The sequence below is a fragment of the Notamacropus eugenii genome, chromosome 6, assembly GCF_028372415.1.
Source record: "Notamacropus eugenii isolate mMacEug1 chromosome 6, mMacEug1.pri_v2, whole genome shotgun sequence".
NCBI lineage: Eukaryota > Metazoa > Chordata > Mammalia > Diprotodontia > Macropodidae > Notamacropus > Notamacropus eugenii.
The window spans coordinates 116,503,798-116,509,498 of record NC_092877.1 but is presented as its reverse complement, the minus strand read 5'-3'; the positions used below and the strand labels follow the sequence as shown (position 1 = coordinate 116,509,498).

Genomic DNA, 5,701 nt, shown 5'->3' with positions numbered 1-5,701 from the left:
TTCCACCTTACTGATTCTTATTTTTCTTCCTGGTTCAAACATGTAACTTCTAAGTAGGATTGTTTTTATTCTTGATCCCAAGCAAAATAGAAATATCATTTGTCTTCTCAACATGCCCAGAGCTTTCCTGGTTTTGCTTATACTGGTCTTTATGCCTGAAATGCCTTCTCTCGTCTTTCCATCCGCTTAGTTTATTTACATCCCTTTCAAGTCTAATTCTAATGTCACGCTTTCCATGAAACCTACCATGACTTTTCTCCCAGAGGTGATGTCTTCTCCAATATCCAATAGCATTTTGTTTTGCACTTTTCTCACCCATTTTTCCTATCAAATTTTGTATTGGAGAGAACTCTTTCACAGATAATTCATTTAAAGACTGGAAAGACTTGGGTTTAAGTTGCAGGTCTGATAGCCATAGCCAAGCTACGTCACCTGTCAGTCCTAGCCGAAAAATGTTAAAGTGTATAAGACGCAGAACAGGTAAAAACCACCACTGCCTTTTTTAAACATGAAGTCCAAGAAGGAGTGTAAGTTGTGATGTGATCAGGTGAATCCAGTGAAAGAGGCTGCACTGGAGGCTTGGATGAAGGTAACGGGATTCCGACTAGTGCAAGTGAACTGGCACAGGCAATACTGAGGTCCACCCCAGGCTGAGTGACAGCCAACCCTCCACCAGTGGGTTCAGAGGTGTTCATCAGTCACCTGGCCCAGGATGTGTATGATCACCTGCTGATTCCAGTGTTCCAGCAAATGGGGCTTCTCCAAGAGTTTCGCCTCATGATGACTTTTAGTGCCCTGGCCTAGGCTTCACCTAAGCTCCATACAGCTACCCCTTCGGGGTCCAGGCTTCCACTGTCACTCTTCACTACCATCCTCTTGGCCTCCCTGCCCACTAATGGTCTGCCAGAGCATCGAGAAATGGGAGGTGACCCTGTATGGGCTGCCATCAGCCCTGAGCCACCAGGCCTTGCTTCAGGCTCTGCAGCCCACAGGCTCCACAGGAAGCACTGTAGTTCCCCAGTCTTATGTACCCCCACAAACAGATTGCACTGCTCAAGTTTAACTCCTACAGGGCTGCAGCCACAGCCAAGTAGGCTCTGGTAGAAGGTGCTCAAAGTTCTGTGGTGAGCAGGTGGCAGTAGAATGGCTGAAGACCAACCTGAAGTAATGACTCCGACAGCAAACTAAAGGTCCTTTATTTTGGGGCTTGAGGCCTGAGAGCAGCCATAGAAACCTACCTGAAAAATTGGGACCCCGATACCCCCTAGCTGTGCCCAGATCATCCAACAGAGGCACCTAGGCACGCCCGTATTCCTCACCAAGCACTTGGGAGCTGGACCTGCAGGCTCCCACTGCTTCTGGTATGAAGTGGTGATACCTGATCACCCCATGCCATTCAGTGGCCTCGTCTGGGTAATTGTCACAAAAGACAGGTCAAGTGTACGTGAAGTTGCCAAGAATCTATGCCCCTTTGCCTCCTAAAAACACTAGGTGACCCAAGGGGAAATGAGAGCCTGGGGTGGGAGTGATTTTCCTGCTAAATAACTGTTGTTTCTTTTCTCTTTATAATGTCATAGCCATTCTGATCAGTTGGTCACCAGTTAGTTGTGGAGGTAGGTTAAAAATTTAATAAAAGCTCCTTCTTCCCTGAAGAAGGGCAGCGCCCTTATGGAAGTGATTGTAGAAAACTGCAAACTAATAAAATAATTTAGAAAAAAAAGAAAAAAATATTAAAAATAAAACGTGCAGGGCCCTGAAGCTGGAGGAGTGGGAACACTGGTCCTAGCTGATCTAGAAGGAAATCCTCTTCTGTTCCCCTGTTCCTTTCCTTTTATGCCACATACATCCCTTCCACCCAACAAATCCTTATGTGTTTGTGGTTTTGCCTCTCAAGCTGTTTACTTGGTGGCTCAGTTAGACCTAAAGTTAACTTTTTGACCTCTCCACCATTATTAATCTTCTGCCTTGGTATTCTGTGTTGGTGTAAATTTAAATATGTTTTTCTTCTATTTAATTAAAAATCTAAGGTTGGTATAAACAAAACAAAACAAAACAAAACGCCCTTGAGAGAGGCAGTCCCTGATCAAGAGTTCACTAAACCAATGAAATCACAAATCAGATACATGCATTCTATATTATTCTTTTCTGCATATGTATAGCATCCTTCTACACAACTGTTAGTTGCATGAGGTCAGGGTCCTTATCTTACTAAATTTCACATCTATCAGGGTAGTGATGAGCATCCTCATGGGAGAGTATGCTTGCCAAGTTTGAGAATATATCCTGAATTTAGACAAACATACTTGATCTGGATTAAGGAAAACAGCCAGGTGTGAGCTATTGCAGGTTATACATAAATTTGTTTTTCTAAAGCAGCTCTAGAATTCTCCAAAAAAAAAAAAGAAAGAAAGAAAGAAAGAAAGAAAGAAAGAAAGGAAGGAAGGAAGGAAGGAAGGAAGGAAGGAAGGAAGGAAGGAAGGAAGGAAGGAAGGAAGAAATAAAGGAAGAAAGAAAGAAAGAAAGAAAGAAAGAAAGAAAGAAAGAAAGAAAGAGAAAGAAAGAAAGAAAGACAGAAGGAAAGAAAGAAAGAAAGAAAGAAAGAAAGAAAGAAAGAAAGAAAGAAAGAAAGAAAGAAAGGAAGGAAGGAAGGAAGGAAGGAAGGAAGGAAGGAAGAAAGAAAGAGAAAGAAAGAAAGAAAGAAAGAGAGAGAGAGAAAGAAAGAAAGAAAGAAAGAAAGAAAGAAAGAAAGAAAGAAAGGAAGAAAGAAAGAAAGAAAGAAAGGAAGGAAGGAAGGAAGGAAGGAAGGAAGGAAGGAAGGAAGGAAGGAAGGAAGGAAGGAAGAAAGAAAGAAAGGAAGAAAGGAAGAAAGGAAGGAGGAAGGAAGGAAGAAAGAAGAAGAAAGGAAAGAAAGAAAGAAAGAAGGAAGGAAGGAAGGAAGGAAGGAAGGAAGGAAGGAAGGAAGGAAGGAAGGAAGGAAGGAAGAAAGAAAGAAAGAAAGAAATTCTCCAAAGAACACTGCAGCATTTGCTGGGAGCAATCAGACTTAGATGCCAAGAGTTAACAGTGGGAACAGGACAGGGTCAGGACAGGAACACTGTTTCATAACATTCGACACCACTTCAAGAGGCACATTTGAGATGTAGTAGAATGGCTTTGTGTTTGAGTACAGGTTCTTTGATTTATTTATTTGTTGTGTGACCATGGGCCAATCACTTCACCTCAAAGAGAATCATTTTCCTTATCCATAAAATGACGCATACATATGCATAAATCAATTTATAAACCTGAAGGCTTGCTTTTTAAATGTAGGCTATTATTTCTAACATCATTGTGTGAATCCCCATTGAGGGAAAAAGTGGATCATCCCTGTTGTCTACTTAACATTCTCGAGCAAAGTGGAGATTTTTGGATTTTCTTTATATTCCTCTCTGAGGAGAGAGAATAACCATTTCCCACCAGAAAAGTTGGCAGAATTAGAGGCTCAGAAGCTCCAGTTGGAGGATGAAGCCAACTCAGTCCCAGTATATAGAAGAGTTTTACAGTGTTTATTCCTGATTATCATTCTATAGTATACTAAAACAGTCTTTTCTTTCTTTCGTTACTATCTTTACGTTATTTATTCACTGGAAAACCATCTTCTATCCTTCTACTAAACATCAAACAATTCACATATACATTTCTAAGGTGTGCAGAGGAAGGGAATCTTCTTTTGAAGAAGGAAGAAATGAAAAATTTAAAAGGTATTTATTTTAGCAATAGCAGAAGAGATTTTAATTAAAATACAAAAAATATGTTTTAAAGTCAGTATCAGGTGCTGTAGTACATTGTAATGTTCATTATAAGAAGTATTGAGCCAAAGTCAAAATTTTTACTGAAAATTCAGAGTAAGGGGATAAATGCTCAATACTCAGCTCTGCTACATATTGCCTACATGATCATTGACATGTAAGTTGACTTTTCATGGGCCCTGGCCCCACATTAATCTAATAAATTATAAATAATCTAAATAAATTAATCTAATAAAAATAAAATTAATAAAAATAAATATAATAAAAATAATCTAAGTAAAATATTAATAATTGAATAAATAAATATAATATAAAAATAAAAACAGTAACATTTACATGGAATTTTTAGATTTTAACTGTCACACACATATTAACTCATTAGATTTTCACTACAACACTGAAGTAGATGATATCATTATCTATCTTTTACAGAAGAGTAAACTGAGGCCAAGTGTTAAGTGTTAAGTGACTTGCTTCCAGAGTCAATGAAATGTTAATAAATGTCTGAGGCTGGATTTGAATTTAGGTCTGTTCTGACTCCAGATCCAGAGTTCTAACCCACAATACTAGATGTTTTTCACATACTTAGAGAAAGATAAGATATATTAATCGGTATTGTTAGGAATAGATATTTAAATCTTATAAATCTATCTTATGCATATATATGTATATGCATATGCATCTATGCATTTATATATGTATTTACGTGTGCATATATTAGTGCATTTGTGTGATCTTGGATTATTTCCAGCTCTAAATCTATTATTCTAAGCTCTCTAAATGTTAAATATGAGTGGAAAATAAGAATTACTCACTTGAACAATATTATATATTATTCTTTTGAAGGAAAGAGAGAGATGTGGACTACATGCCCATACGATTAGGTACTTTCAGAACTGATTGGTTGGCCCAATTCAAAGAGTAGTTCTTAGTCATTTAACATCAGTGTCAATCTAATATCTTCAATGGAAGACCCCTGGTATCAGTGTTTGGCTCTGTGCTATTTAACACTTTCATCATTGAGTTAGATAAAGAAATAAATGACATGCTTACCAAATTTTAATATTTAAAAAAAATCTGGGAAGGATGACACTAGATGATAGTAGCAAATATATATATATATATATAACATAAATATATACATACATACACATACACACACAGGCACACACACACAGTGTAGAATTACTTGAAGGAACCTAATAAAGATCAAATTTAAGTCAAAACAAGTCAAAAAGTATTTTTCAAGCTACTACTGGGTTTCAGTCCCTATGCTTAGTTTATGGGATTCAAAAAAAGGCAAAAACACTCCTTGCATTCAAGGAGCTCACAATTTAATGGGGGTAGGTGGACCAAAAGCTTCACCAGAACAAAAGGGAAGAGACTTGGTTAGTCAGTATTTGGATGAACAAAATGCAAACAAACAATTAAAAAGATCTGGGGATGCTGTGGAATATGTGGATCCCCAGTTCAGTAAGAGAAAACTGCGTCATTTGGCATCTAACAAAAAAAAAATACTAATATGATGAGATGCATTAAGAAGGGCATAGAGTCCAGGAATAGGAAATGTCTAACAGTAGTAGTATGTTCTGTTCTGAGTGCCACAGTTAAAAAAAAAAGATATTGATAAGCTGGAAAGTGTGAAGAAGATGTTTAATGAAGATAAGTTGATGCCATATGAGAATCATTGGAAAGAAATGGGCATTTTTAACTTACAAAAGAGCAAACTCAGACAGGGGTACATGCTACTTTTTTCATTTACTTCAGGGGCTGTCACATGGCTGAGATTATAAGTGATCTCCTTGACCCCAGAAGACAGAATCACGAGCAACAGGAGCAAGTTTCGGAAAGCAATTTAAGATTGATGAGAGGAAAAAAAATCTTCTTAACAATTAGAGCTGTCTCAAGGTGAA

General features: G+C 37.8%; 1 pseudogene; it reads left to right on the top strand.

Moving 5' to 3' along the window:
* Nucleotides 1–508: 508 nt before the first annotated feature.
* LOC140512111 (dead end protein homolog 1 pseudogene) lies at nt 509–1,482 on the top strand (annotated as a pseudogene).
* The last annotated feature ends 4,219 nt before the right edge of the window (nt 1,483–5,701 follow it).